This window comes from Nicotiana tabacum, chromosome 11 (genome assembly GCF_000715075.1).
Source record: "Nicotiana tabacum cultivar K326 chromosome 11, ASM71507v2, whole genome shotgun sequence".
Taxonomy (NCBI): domain Eukaryota; kingdom Viridiplantae; phylum Streptophyta; class Magnoliopsida; order Solanales; family Solanaceae; genus Nicotiana; species Nicotiana tabacum.
The window spans coordinates 79,072,916-79,088,632 of record NC_134090.1 but is presented as its reverse complement, the minus strand read 5'-3'; the positions used below and the strand labels follow the sequence as shown (position 1 = coordinate 79,088,632).

The following is a 15,717-nucleotide window of genomic DNA, read 5'->3' as shown; positions in this document are numbered from 1 at the left end:
TGAGGCAAGTGATCATTGAAGTCCCCGCTGAGGGCAATCTCTTAAGAAAATCGGGTCAAGCAGATGTATGGCTAAAGCCCTTAATTGGACCAATTGAAAGAGCCAAGCTAGAGAGCCATAGCTCCTTGACTTTGATGAATGATATTGTGCACGCTTCTCTAAAGGTATTCCCCTTCTCTTTTTCCTTTGTTGTGCTTTAAAATTTTTCTATCTTTGAGATTCTCATTTCCCTTCCTTTTCCTTTTTTTTATTGGCCAATCTTATCGGCACGGAGATGATGAAAAGGGTTGCTCTCTTAGAGCAATTAGTACGTGATTCTCAATTAGAGGCGTGCAATTGGAAGGAACAGTATGAAAGCCTTCAAATTGATGTGGAGTACTTAGAAGAAAGTAAGAGTACCTTGGAGCAGCAGGTACGGGCCTTGACTTCAAAGTTGGCAGTTGAAAAGGCTTCCTCAAGTCAAGTGGATAAAGAAAAGGCTCGTCTTGAAACCTCTTTCACCTAGCAGTTGGCCAAGGCAAGTGAAGAGATTAGAGATTTGAAGGCTCTCTTGGGTGAGAAAGAGGCTTATGCTGGAGAGCTCTTGTAGAATTTGACTCAAGCACAAGAAGACCTCCGAGCTTCTTCTGATAAGGTTTGTTCCTTGGAAAGTTCCGATGCTTCTCTTCAAGCTTCTTACACTTCTGCCTTGGCTGAAAATGAGAAATTAAAGAATGAAATTGCTGACTGGGAAAGAGATTATGAAATCCTTGAGGATAAATCTGCCATTGAAGTGAGTTGGGCGTTTTTGAATTCTCGATGTGATACCCTAGTTGAAGCTAGCCAAGAGACTTTTAACTTGGTATCTGAGTTAGCTAAAATCAATGAAACTATTGAGAAGGCTCAGCAAACTCATGATTTCCCTTTTCCCGTAGCCGAAGCTTCCATGAATGTTGAAGTTGATACGGGTATCCCAACTCCTTCAAGCCCAGTTGAGCCCGCTGCTGTAAACCAAGTTGAGCCCGCTGCTATTGATGCACCTACTTCAGTTCCTACATCTTCTTAGTGATAAGTTTAAGTCATTTGAATTTCTTTGTGTTGTTTTTTTGGGGAAATTGTGGTAAAACCCTTGGTCTCATTTGAGGGTTTGTTTTGGAAATTCAAGTCGCCGGACCTTTCATAGGGCAATTTATATAAAGAATTCGCAGTTTATGACTAATTTCTTACTTAGTCTTAAGCTTTTTAATATTAAGAAGTTTTCTCGTTACTATCTTGAACTTCCGTTTAGTTTATTCTTGCCTTTATTTCTAAGGACTTATAGAATAATTTGCATTTTTATTCTTTAAAAATGCTTCTGTTAACTTCATGAATATTTACATTAATCATGAATTTTATAAAAGAGGGCCCTTTTATATTCGACACTTAATGAAGAAGACGTCTCAACTTCATAATGGTGTTAACATACGATAAAAGAAATAGGAATACACATGTTTCTTTGAAATAACTTTGACAAGTTTTTATTTGAACTTTGTCTAGCTTTGAATAACACTTTACACGTATTTGAATTACATCCATAACTTTCTCGTAACTGTTTTTCTTGTAACAGATTTAAAAAAGAAAAATAAACACGAGGTTTTTCCTTATAACCCGTTTCAGTACATTGTCTTTACCCTAACTATGATAAGGTTTGGCTTTAGCTCGTGACTTTGCTCTGCACTTGACTCATTCAATGAGTGAACTTTTCAGGGCTTGATCTTCTTTGCCTTCCTTATACACATGCCCGTGTATATTATGTAGTCCCCAAGTGTTTGAGCGTTGAAGTATGAAGCCTCGAGCACTTGATTGTTCCTCTCATTTGGTCCTTTCCCTGTAAAGGAAGTACATATGGGACTCGAAGGTACGATTATAGATGAAGACTGCTTAACCCGTTTGAATTTCTATCAGAATAATTGTAACCCTAGGCTAGGAAGTTTAATTTATTCCACGTGCCTTGCAGGTCATGACTCATCATTTAGTACAGGTTAGAGTTTTGCCTATCATCTAAAGTCGTTAGTAAAATTTTAAAATACGGATACCTGACCGTGGGTATTCTTCAGAAATAATATCTCTTCAGATGAACAACATTCCAGTGTGATGGTAGTATCTTGCCATCCATTGTTTCCAGCTCGTATGCTCCTTTACCTGCAATATCATGAATTCTATAGGATCTTTCCCATGTTGGACTTAATTTCCTCGAGTTTGCTGCCTTCGTAGATTGAAAAACCTTTTTGAGCACGAAGTTCCCAATTTTGAAGAATCTGAGGTGTGCTTTTCGGTTGTAGTATCGTTCTATGACCTGCTTCTGTGCTTCCATTCTTATTAGTGCAGCTTCTCTTCTTCCTTCAAGTAAATCAAGATTTACACGCATTTCCTCGTCATTAGATTCTTCTATTGCCTGTGTGAATCGTGTACTCGGCTCTCCTATCTCAGCTGGAATTAAAGCATCAGCTCCATAAACCAATGAAAATGGTGTTTCTCCTGTACTTATTTTTGCTATTGTGCGATATGCCCATAAAACACAAAGTAATGCTTCTGGCCAATTACCTTTAGATTCCTATAAACACTTCTTTAAATTGTTGATAATGACTTTGTTTATTGACTCAGCTTGCCCATTACCCACCGGGTGATAAGGTGTAGACGTAATCCTTTTAATCTGCCAACTTTGAAAGAATTCTATGATTTGAGTGACTATAAACTGAGGACCATTATCACACACGATCTCCTTTGGCACATCGAATTGGCATATGATATTCCGCCAAATGAAATCTTTAACTTCCTTTTCTCGCACCTGTTTAAATGCTCCTGCTTCTACCCATTTAGTAAAATAATCAGTGAGTACGAGCAAAAATTTTACCTGTCCTTTTGCTTGCGGTAGTGGTCCCACGATATCCATCCCCTATTTTATAAATGGCCACAGTGTAATGACCGGGTGTAATAACTCCGCGGGCCTATGCATATTATTACCGTACCTTCGGCATTTATCACATTTAGCCATGAAACTTTCCGCTTCTTCTTCCATTTTGCGCCAATAATAACCTGCTCTAATTAAGGTTCTTACCAATGACCTTCCTCATGCGTGATTCCCACAATGCCCCTCGTGTATTTCTCTCATTACGTATTCCGTCTGAAAAGGTCTGAGGCATCTTGCTAAGGGACCACCGAACATTTTTCAGTAAAGATTGCCTTGCTTTAAGCAATACCGAGCAGCCTTTTTCAAAGCACATGAGCTTTTTTCTTATCTTCAGGGATGGTACCATACTGCAAAAAAGCAACAATCCCGTTCCTCCAATCCCAAGTTAAGTTATTAAAATTTATCCCATTCTCATCGAGGTCGAGAACTGAATGAAACAAATGAATAACTGAAGCTTTTTCATTGCTTGCCACGTCTGCCGTAGATGCAAGATTAGTTAGGGCGTCGGCTTCAACATTTTCATCCCTTGGTATTTGTGTTACTTTCCAGGTTTGAAATTGCTTTATCAAATCACGTACCTTCTCTAAGTATTGCTGCATCCTTGCTTCCCTGGCCGTATAAGTCCCCAGCATTTGATTAACTATGAGTTGTGAATCGCTTTTGATTATAATCTGATTTATGCCAAGTTCTCGTGCCAGTTCTAAACCTGTAATCACAGCTTCATACTCTGCCTCATTATTAGTTATAGAATGACATTTTATGACTTGTCGAATGGTTTCACCCGTAGGTGGTACCAAAACAATCCCCAAACCAGCACCCTTTACGTTAGATGAACCAGAAGTAAACAAGCGCACACAAAAATATGGGACTCGCGCGGATTTGCAGTTTTTTATGGCTGTAAAATGCCAAAAAATATAATGTGGTCATTTCGAGTGGGTGGAAATTATTTCTTATGCGGTATTTGATGTCCGGGACAAATATTAGACGATTCCACGACGGATCCATCCGGGCCCAAGGTGGAAGGCATGGGCTATAGCACACAAAAATTTGGGACTCGCGCGGATTTGCAGTTTTATGGCTGTAAAATGCCACTAAAATCAGCCACGAAATCAGCTAACACTTGAGATTTTATAGTAGTTCTAGGTTGGTAGGTGATATCATATTCACTTAATTCTATAGCCCATTTAGCTAACCTACCTGACAATTTATGCTTATGTAATATATTGCGTAATGGATAAGCAGTTACTACAGCAATAGGATGACATTGAAAATAAGGCCTTAATTTTCTAGATGTCATGATTAATGCAAGTCCATGCTTTTCCAATTGAGGGTACCGTGTCTCTGCATCTAACAAAGATTTGCTAACATAATAGATCAGAGATTGTTTACCTTGGTCCTCACGGACTAAAACAGTACTTACCGTTACTTCTTAAACAGCAAGGTAGATGAACAGTCTTTCTCCAGCCTTTGGTTTTGCGAGCAATGGTGGATTTGATAAGTATGTCTTCAAATTTTTGAGTGCCTACTAACATTCCTCGTTCCATTCAAAGTGGTCTTGCTTTTTAAGAGCTGAAAAGAATTTAAAGCACTTTTCTGATAATTTAGAAATGAATCTTCCCAAGGTTGCAATTCTTTCTGTCAACCTCTGCACTTCTTTTTTGCTTGAAGCATATGAGAAATTTCTTCAATGGCCTTAATCTGTGCGGGATTCACTTCAATACCACGGTTAGAAACAAGAAAACCCAAAAACTTACCTGACGCGACACCAAATGCACATTTCTCCGTATTTAATTTCATATTAAATTTGAGCAAAATCTGGAATGTATCAGACAAGTGTGATATATGGTCTCTCGAATACTGAGTTTTAACGAGCATATCGTCTATATAAACCTCCATGGTGTTTCCTAGATGTTCTTGAAATATTTTAGTAACCAGCCTTTGATATGTGCACTAGCATTTTTGAGACCAAAAGGTATTACTTTATAACAGTAAGTCCCCCTGTCTGTTATGAATGAAGTTTTTTTCTCATCTATCGGATCCATTTTGATCTGATTGTACCCTGAATATGCATCTAAAAAACTTAATAGTTCATGCCCTGTAGTAGTATCAATTAGCTGATCTATATGTGGTAGTGGAAAGAATCTGTAGGACAAGCTTTATTAAGGTTTGTGTAATCCACACAAACTCGCCACTTACCATTCTTCTTTGGAACTACAATAGTATTGGCTAACCAATTAGGATACTTTACCTCGCGGATGGATCCAATCTTTAGCAATTTTTGAACCTCTTCTTGAATCACCTGATTCTTGAAAGTTCTTTTCTTTCTTTTCTTTTGTTTGACAGGAGGGTACGTTGGGTCTTCATTCAATTTGTGAGTCATTACCTCCGGTGGTATTCCTGTCATGTCAGAGTGGGACCAAGAAAAACAGTCCATGTTAGTTTTCAAAAATTCAATTAACTTACCTCTCATGCCTTGGCTTAGATTGGCCCCTACGTAGACTTTCTTATCAAGCCATTGTGTAAATAACATCACAGCCTCCAGTTCTTCAATTGTTGTTTTGATATTTTTGTTTTCTTTTGGTTCTTGAATGGTATCAGGCCTTGAATCCACATCTGTCCGCCCTTGTTCAGTTGAGGTTTGTGTTGTGGTGCCCTCAACTATCTTCTGTGATTGCTATTTTTCTTCTTTTTTCGTACTTGAATCTGCTACAGAGTTGATTCTCTTAGATGTATGTTGATCCCCGCGGATTTGACATATTCCCTATGGTGATGGAAATTTAATAACTTGATGCAAGGTTGAAGGAACGACATCCATTTCATGGATCCATGGTCTCCCAAGGATCATATTGTAAGTCATCTCCATATCTACTACTTGAAACTTTGTATCTTTGACAACTCCTTCTGCGAATGTGGTGAGTGTTACCTCTCCGTTCGTCACAACACTAGAATTGTCAAATCCAGATAAAGTATGCATCTTTGGTATTAATTTATCCTCAGCTTGCATCTCTTGTAATACTCTTAGCAAAATAATGTTCACGGAACTACTTGGATCAATCAAAACTCGTTTCACATTAGTATTATGTACAATTAAAGATATTACCAAGGCATCGTTATGAGAAGATAATACGCCATCCGCATCAACATCATCAAATGTAAGGCTGTCTTCCTCTAATACATGTCGCACCCGTTTCCCTTGGGTAATTATGACTTTGGAAATTTTATTAGCTGCAGTGTACGTTACGCCATTGATGTCTTCACCCCCGCTTATAACGTTGACGGTCCTTTTGGGAGAAGGTGGTTTAGTGGGTTCCTGTCTATTTTTCATATAAGCTTGCTTACCTTTCTCACTGAATAACTCGGTGAGATACCCTTGTTTTAATAAATGATCAACTTCACTTTGTAAAAATCTATAGTGCGTTGTTTTATGCTCGTGATCATTATGAAACTCATACCAATGATCAGGGTTGCGCCTGTTTGGATTAGATCTCATCTCTTTTGGCCACCGTACCTTGTCACCCATGCTTCTCAAAACAACTACGAGCTCGGAAGTGCTCATATTGAAATTGTAACCGCCAAATCTCGCCTTCAAATTTCTATCATCATCTCGTGACTCATGGGTGTTTCGATCATTCCTAAATCTTGATGAAAAGCATGACTCTCTATTCCTTGATCTGTGATCATACCTTTGATTGTCCTGTTTTGACCGTGAATCTTTTCCCGCAGGTCCCATGTATGACTCGTACCTATTTTTACCGGACCTTTTTTCGGTTTCCGCCCGTCTCGAACTTACTTTTTCTTCTTTTTGGAATTGTGGAACAGTATCTTCTTCTATCCTTAGCTTTGTGCTATACATGTTGTAAACGTCATTCCATGTTGTAGCTGATAATTCACGAAGACTTTCCTTGAGTCACCTCATAGCTTCTGAGCTCTTTTCATTCAAATTACTTGTGAAAGCTATAGCTGCCCAATTATCAGGTACACATGGTAATGTTATTCTTTCACGTTGGAATCTGTCCACAAACTCCCTAAGCAATTCCGAGTCCCTTTGCTTGATCTTGAAAATATCTTCCATTCTTTTTCGACTTTTTGAGCTCCTGAGTGTGCTTTGATGAAAGAATCTGCAAGCTCGGCAAAAGAATTTATAGAATTTTCGGGTAAAAGAGAAAACCATGTTAATGCACTCTTGGTGAGTGTTTCACCGATTTTTTTGACTAATACTGATTCAATCTCCTACTTGGTCAAGTCGTTGCCTTTTACGCCTGTTGTGAATGCAGTCACGTGGTCTCGTGGGTCTGTTGTTCCATCGTATTTTGGAATATCAGGCATTTTGAATTTCTTTGGAATTGGAAGGGGAGCAGCAGTTGGCTTCCAGGGTTGTTGCGAATATTTATCCGTATCTAACCCTTTGATTACGGGTGGCACCCCGGGTATTTTCTCTATACGGTCACTTTGCTCCTTGAGCTATTTCTATAATGTTAGTACTAAATTTTGTAAATCAGAATTGACTAAGTTACCTGGTTCTCCCTCATGTGATTCACTGGGGGTTCCACCGCTACCTGAATTTACAAGCCCGGAACGAGGGTTCTCCAAAGTGTTGTTATTTGGAGTGGTGTGGGTGGTGCAGCAGGTAACTGGCTAGCAAAAGACTCAAGAGCTTTATTGACCTGTGCAACAATTAGTTTCTGCAAAGTTTCATCGATAACTTCAATATTTTCAAATTGAGCGTTTCCATTTGTATGAGATCTATCAGGAGAGCCTTCACGAGACCGCCGAGGAAAGCCTCGTGGAGAAAGGACCGGGGTTTGATTACCCTGTGGATTTTCTTGAATGTTGTCATTGTTGTTCGACATGGTTGATGCAACAAGGAAAGTTAAGCTAAAAGAGGATAGATTATCAAATTCCCAGTAACGGAACCAATTTGTTTAACCAAAAAATGGGATTTCGGTCAAAGCTTTAATTTAGAAGAACTCGGGTTACTGATAATCAAAAGAATATATGAAAGAAAGTAATTTGGCTAGCAATAAGATAATCAGAAAAAAAAAAGCAAGTAAATCGGTACATTCAGATAATATTTTGTGTCCCTACAATTGATCCGTTCTCTCCCTTTTATAGCTACTTTGGAGATATGCGTTTTGTCTTTGTCATAATAAGGCCATTATGGACAATTAAAGACATTAAATGTTACGTTACATAATCAATGCATTTAATACAGATTCTCTAACGTTTTTAGTATTTAAGGCTTATTAAATACTGTATCTGTACTACCATGTAGTGTCATATTCATTCTCCTTGATTCTTGGACTTAAATAAGTACGAGCGCCGAGTCTTTTGGATAACTGCTCGTGCCTCTTCCTTTACCTCTGCTCGTATTTGTTGCAACTCGTGCCTCTTTGCCAGTTGTAACTCTTTGACCAGTCTATGTGTCATGACACGTCATCTTTACACCACTTTAATATGTAAACTCAAATTTTCCCAATACAAAGTTACCCTTAGTTTGCCAAATCCCAAAGTTGTAATACAATATAGCACATGTGCAACTGCTAATACAAAGATAAAAAAGTGGAGCTGGTGAATTGCGTATTTTGAAGCAAATTGGATTTTTCCCTGCATTTAAATCAGGATAAAACAGAAGTTAACAATCCATCAACCTAAATAGCCGCTCACCCGATCACTTAAATTTAAAATAGCCAGCAAATGTATATTATATATATAATTTATTTATAATATGTGTCTGATCGTGTATCAACGCATAATTTATATATACATACTAGAAAAAGTAAACAGAAAATCTAACCAATTATTTGTGTAAAGATCCCATTTTTATATGGTCATGTCAGATTAATAACAATATAATTATCCGGCTTAAACAAAAAGCCCTCATATCTATATAAGGCATTTCTCCGGGTTAATTTTTACATGATTGCTAAATTCTATCTACTATAATAAATTATGAAATAATCGTTTGTCCTATTAAATAATTGAATCTATATAACTATAATAAGAATAATAAAGTCATAGAATTATTCATTGTAATATTAAAGTAGCTAAATTTACCCATTATAACACCAAAGTTACTAAACTTTACTCGTAGAACAGTAAAGTCACCTTTATGAATAGATTTTGTCTAATAATGAGTATAGTTTCACTCTACTCTAACGTAACGAAAAAATAGAGTTTTACTGTTATAATAGATAAAATAATTTAATGACTTTACTGTTATAATGATTAAATTTTAATTACTTTAATATGACAAAATATAATTTAATAATTTTGAATAAAGTTCAACGACCATACGAAAAATAAAATCATGAATATTTAGGAAACAAAGATTGAAAAAACACCTTGGTTCTACATGGGTCGAGATATTGGGCATCAATAAGTTTGTTTATGTGACATGGATGCCAAGAGCGTCCAACACTCTTTGGGACACATATCTTAGACACAGGATGTTGTACAACCGCCAACAATAATGATATGAACCCCAATAACATTAGTTCTGCCATCCAATTTAATTAAAATACATCTGTCACGTCAAAGGCAAATGAAATACTATATTTAAACTAGGGGTGATCTAATTGAACCGGAAAACCGCACCAAACCGAAAAACCAAATCAAACCGATTAAAAAACCCGATTAGGTTTGATTTGACTTGGTTTGGTATTGAGTAAAAAAATTCGAACCAAACCGACATATAAATATATAAATTTTATTTATATTTTTAATATTTTATAGTGATTTTTCTTTAGAAAATGTAGAAATATTTGGGATCCTCTCATGTATTAACCTTGAAAGCGTAAATTAACGAAAAATTATTGTTAGACGACTAAGAAAATAACTATCATATGTTACTAAAAAAATTCTCCCATTAAAATATTTTAATAGATCATATGTTTGTCAATTTTTTCCATATTTACTAAATATATATTCACTTATCAAAGCTTTATCTATAATTTTAATAAAGTAAGATTGAAATAATATTCATTTAATAAAAAATCCGAAAATCCGAAAAACCCGACAAAACCGGACCAATCCAAACCGATATAGTTGATTTGGTTTTGTTTTAATAAAAATCGAACCAACCCGGTCCATATACACCCCTAATTTAAACATACAATTCTTTTTACCTGACTTGATCTTCTCAAGTGCTTCATACAGTGGTTTCTTTTGTTTCTTCCATAACCACTGTAAAAGATGCAAAGATGTTATGTTATCATGTATAGAAATGCCAACCAAAAATGGTGCCCGAAGAGAAAAATCAAAAAGGTTAACCTACCGTGCAAGTATGCAATTAGCATTATTCCATCCATCTCAAGTTTTTTCCTTTTTGCCATTCGTCAATTGTTGATATATTTGACCAACTTTCAAAAATTAATAATATGTAATATTCCATCAATTTCAAAAAGGATGAACTTATTTTTTTTTTAGTCAATTTTTATAATAAGAATGAACCCTTTTTAAATTTAGAAATAATTTTACTTTAAAACTACCGTTTTACTTTTAATGCGATAATTTATAGCCACACAAATATCTATGGATTATTTTAGACCACAAGTATCAAAAAAAAAATTCTTGTTAAACTCCTTGTCTAGTCTAATAGGTTCAACTAAATTAAAACGGACTAAGTAGTTGTAACTTTCACATAAAAATAACAAAAGTATGGCCTACGTTTTATTAATTGAATCGTAATAGCTTGGGTCCTATTTATTTTTGCAATTTTGATGTACTGGTTTAGACTCTTGTCTATTTTGTTTTCGTAATAATGTTTCTACTAATGAATTCAACCACCTCGTTGTTCTACACTTTTTTAATATAAAAATATAAGAAAACGACAGAAATGTAGTATAGTCGTTTGATTTTATAAATTAATATGGTGATATTTGATTGGATATGAAATTAAAGAAATAAATAAATAAAAGTAGAACTTGTGGCCTTAAATATGCGATTTTTTCTATAAGTAATGGTTAAATTGTTTAAAGTTAAAATATTTTCAAATATAAAAATATAATATGTTATTATTTTTTGTAAGCATACTAAAAACGATACTCCTAATATACATCAAATAGAACAAAGGGAGTAACCAAATGTAAATAAATTGCAATAAAAGATACTCCTCATATAGATTGACTCTTGGAAGTGAGATGATAAATATTTTAGGATAAATAAGATTGATAAAGCATTGACTGAAACTTGTAATTAAGTTCAAAAGTGTTCTCATGTAACGCGCAACTTGACATACAAACAAAGTTGGGTATTCCACGGCGTACCACATACTTTTTTGTAATCATGATATTATACTAGGAATATTTACCTAAAATTTAAATTGCTATATAAGTAATTTTTAAGTTGTACCCTTAACCTTTCTTCGTAAATGACTCCTAAAAGTTCACTAGGCAAGGAGAAAGTCGTGAAATGATTGACATCTTTCATCTTTAATCAGAAATATATTTTTTAATAATTAGAAGATGAAACTTTATCTCCTTAATAGACATATCTGGCGCAAATTCAAATTAGTCGCCTTGGACTACTGACACAAAATGGTCAATAAAAAAAAAGAAAGGAAAAAATTCTTTACCTCTCCAAGATGATGAATGATTTGTTCAATGAAAATGGAGATGGCAACTAATATGAAGCAAACCACAGCGACAGCCCATGTTGGTGGTTTGTCCAGTGGACATTCATCACAATTCACAAGTAGTAATACAGCACGTTGAAACCATATGAGATTCAAATCTTTTACATATTAATTGCTTACTCTTTCATAGTTCAGGACTTTATCTGGTTTTGGGAAGATAAAGGGAGGTTTAATTGTGTTGGTACAAATGCAAATGCTTATATAGAGAACAAGTTGTTGATTTTTCTATACTGAGTCAAAGAAGTCACTCGTATGGTCAACACGTGATGACCTTGCATTTAGGGCTATCTCTAAGACTTAGGGTTAATGGAATTATGAAAATAATTGCGGTATAAAATTTGATACATTATTTTCTACTTTATCTGTTTGTATTTCTACTCTAGGTATGAGTAATACTGGAATCATGATATAGTTTTATACCGCATCAATCCATTGGAGATAACAATTTAAGGATTTATTATGCTTGAATAAAACAAGTAAAAGGATGGAATTTCCTTTTTGACCATTTTCTTTCTTCTAAAGGGTAATTGGGAGTAAAAAGATTTATTCTATTAGTGTGAGCGCCTAATTTTGACCATGCTGTAACTTTTTTCACTCTCCCTTACTAAATAAACTAATCACAACACAAAGTCAAAAAGGGAGGAGGAAAAACAACACGGAAGAATGGGAGATTTGCTTTTGAAAAGATGAAAAATAACAAAAGTCAAAAGGGAGGAGGAAAGAGGGGGACAACATGAGAAAAAAGGGGGCATTTTGAAAATGAGGAAAAGAACGTTGAAAAAATAGGAAAGAATTTTGAAAAATTGGAAAAGCAATTTGAGAAGGAGAAAAATGGAGCACCGAAATTTGATTATTTTTGGACCATAGCTTCACCACGTTTTTCTTCTTTCTATTTTGGTTCTTTATATCAATCGGAAAAAAATCACCTTAAAAAAAGGAGGACACTCTATCTTACATTACAGAGAGATATACACACAAAAAGAGAGAAAAATCAGTAGTTATAGGATCCTTTAGCAGCTGCAATTTAAGAGCTTTGTGATTATTATTTGAGTGCAAAAACATATAAAAAAAACAGAAAGATCCCTTAAGCATTTTGTGAAGTTGATAGCTACTAGTTTCAAGCATCTCTGTTGAGTTTTTTGGGTTGTTCTTAATATTTGAGTTGTTGTTGTTGTTGTTGTTGTTGTTGTTGTTATTGTTGCTGTATGTTGTTGCTAAATTTCTGTTGCTGCACTGCTGTATTTTATTATTCTGCAAACCAGGTAACTTTCAAATTCTTATATTTCAGATTCTTTGTGATAATAAGAAGGATTTGATCCCAGTCTGGATTGACGGAATATGTTAGATCCGATTATTTATTGCTTCAAGATAAATATTATATTAGTCTTATTATCATGTAAATCTTTTAAAAATTAGTTAAATTAACTTTTCTCCTTTATGTATGTGATTGAAATTGCATTCTTTTAAGTTTACTTAGTTTAAGGAAAAGATAAATACCTTATTTTTAACCATGCTTGTTTGGTTTGAGATCTTTTATGTGAATTACTTTTAAGGTTCATATATAACTAATTAAAAATATTATATTAGTCCTTAAGAAATAATTGATTAAGGAGACACAAGAAGCATCATCATCATCATCATCATAAGGCTCCGAGGACGGCGCCAACTCAGGTGGGGGAGAATGTCATGGGCTGCTTTCCAGACACGCCCCATGACCCCTTGGTCGCGCCCCATGGCGGCCTAGCAAGCCTCACAATGCCTAGCGCCATGGTCGGCCCCGTGGTCTTGGCTGCGCCAAGTGACAAGCGCGCATGCGCCTCTGTCGCCCCACCGATGCCTCTCGCCAGCGCCCAAGTGGCTGGCCAATGACAACAGCGTCGCGCGCCCTGACAATGCCGCGCGCGCAGATCCTGATGCCTCGCCAACGCCCAGCTGCAGGCCCATTCCAGCAGCACCTTGCGCACAGACCCTGATGCCAAGCACCAGCGCCCAGCCTCAGGCCAGAACAGCAAGTGTCGCGCGCGCCCACAACAACGCGTGCGCAGACCCTGACCCGCAAGACAAAGTTGCTGCCATCGGACTTAGTTCTACATCGTAATAAACTAAGTCCTTTTCATTGTAATTATAGGCTAGTTTACATCATTTTCATTCAGTGTGCTTCCACAACTTTATTAGGACTAGTCATGTAATGTTAGTTTATTTTTTTCAAGCATTATTAGGGGGGATCAAACAATCAAACATTTTCAAGCAAGCAATTTTCTGTACTGGTGTCTCTCCTCCTCGACACCACATCTTTTGTAATCAACATTTCAGTCATCAATAAAATCCTCATCATCATTCAAAACTCAATTCTCTCTCAGCTTCCGCAATTGCTCGTGACATTAGTTTTCCCGCACGACACTGACAATCTAGTCTAGCGTGCGGAGGGGACCTCATTGGCGGACAACAACCATACTGACATCGGTTGCTTAGCCTTACGTTGCCCTTCCAAAGAACATCAGGAAGGCGTTGCGTAATAATAACCATGCTTGTCATTTTGTGTTGTTTTGGTCTTTGAGGTTTTAAAGCAACATGGGTCAAATAAGCTAAAATCTTCGGGCCCAATGATAATAGAAAGTAAGATAACTTTTCTTTAAAATTAATAATTTGTCTTTGTTAGATAAAATAAGTGACCCAACATGAAAGTTTAGCAATAACTTACCTAGATTTAATGTCCAACAATAGTTAAAAAAATAAATAATATATATATTTAATAGTATTTTTTTGTCAAATAAGTAATAGTAAAAAAAAGAGTTTAAGCTTTCTTCATAATTTTTTTTAAACGCTAGGCAACTAGTAGGCGCTTTTTGACAATTTAATATTATTTAAATATTTTATTTATTTTTATTTTAATAAATAAAAGGGACATAGGAAAAGCATAAAAATCAAATAAATTACAGTATATCCAAAATTAATTTAAGCCAAATATAGCCAATAAAGCGACCGTGTTAGAATCACGGGACTCGGAGAATGCCTTACACTTTCTCCCCGGTCAACAGAATTCCTTACTCGAACTTTGTTTTCGCAGACCGATAAAAAATAGAGTCAAATTTTCTTTTGACTAGGGATTCAAATAAAAGGTGACTTGGAACACCGAAAATTCAATTTCAAGTGGCGACTTGTAAATAAAATAATCCCTACTCAAGTTTCTTACTTTAATTGGAGAAACTCTTTAGGTTCCATAACACCACATATCTTTTTGGAGGGGTAAAAAAGGGGTGTGACAATTAGCATATGTAATATAAACTTGTACTAATTAGTTTTAGCTTCTTTTCTTTTTGGTAAAAAACTGTGATAATTAATCCAGGATGTGTAAATTATTTGTATTAAATTATACATAATCATGTAACGGATTAAAACAAATTTTAATTGATCTCAAAAGCTTAAAGTTACTAGTAGGTTATTACTTAGCTTCAAAGATAAGCATGGAAGAAATTAAATTGCGATAATCAAACTTTCAAAAATAAATTAAGTAATTATCTTTACATAATTTCTAACGGATTCGTGTACACCTCTATCTTCTCTGCCAAGCATAAGCCAAGTCATAGTAAAATTAGCTGAGTCATGACCAAATGTCGATATAAAAAAGAAATGATGTTCTATATACCTAATACGTTTGTCGTTATAAACTTGTGTGACATTTTGTGATGTAACATATTTGTATCGTGTCCGAAACTAAGAAGTGGATATATAGCAAATAATATAATACGAGTTTGAAAATTCAGAACAGAGATTAGTCTTCAGTACTTAGTAGCTTTGGCGGATGGCAAACTTACAAGAGAGTTCATACTTCTAATGAATTGCTAATTAATGACCACCAGATTTTGGCTTTACGTGTCTACACATACACACTTGCACAAAACAAAATTCTTTTGTAGAATTCGCCAGCCTTAATCAAATCAGGTAACTTTTAATTTTCTTCTCATAATTTTCCATTTTTTTTTTAATCAATCAATCACAAAAGTCTCCGTACACATTATCTTATAATTTTCCATTTTGGTATTGCGTCTTACAGTTTTTTTTTTTTTTTTTTTTTTTTTTTTTTGTGTGTGTGTCTATTTTTGGTTGTTTAATTGGTAGCATCATTTTGTTTCGATCCAGACACGGATAAACTTAT

The 15,717-nt window shown here is 35.3% G+C and overlaps 1 pseudogene; it reads right to left on the bottom strand.

Moving 5' to 3' along the window:
* LOC107782913 (MLO-like protein 2) overlaps nt 1-11,717 on the bottom strand; it is a 76,098-nt pseudogene extending 64,381 nt beyond the window's left edge.
* Between the last annotated feature and the right edge of the window lie 4,000 nt (nt 11,718-15,717).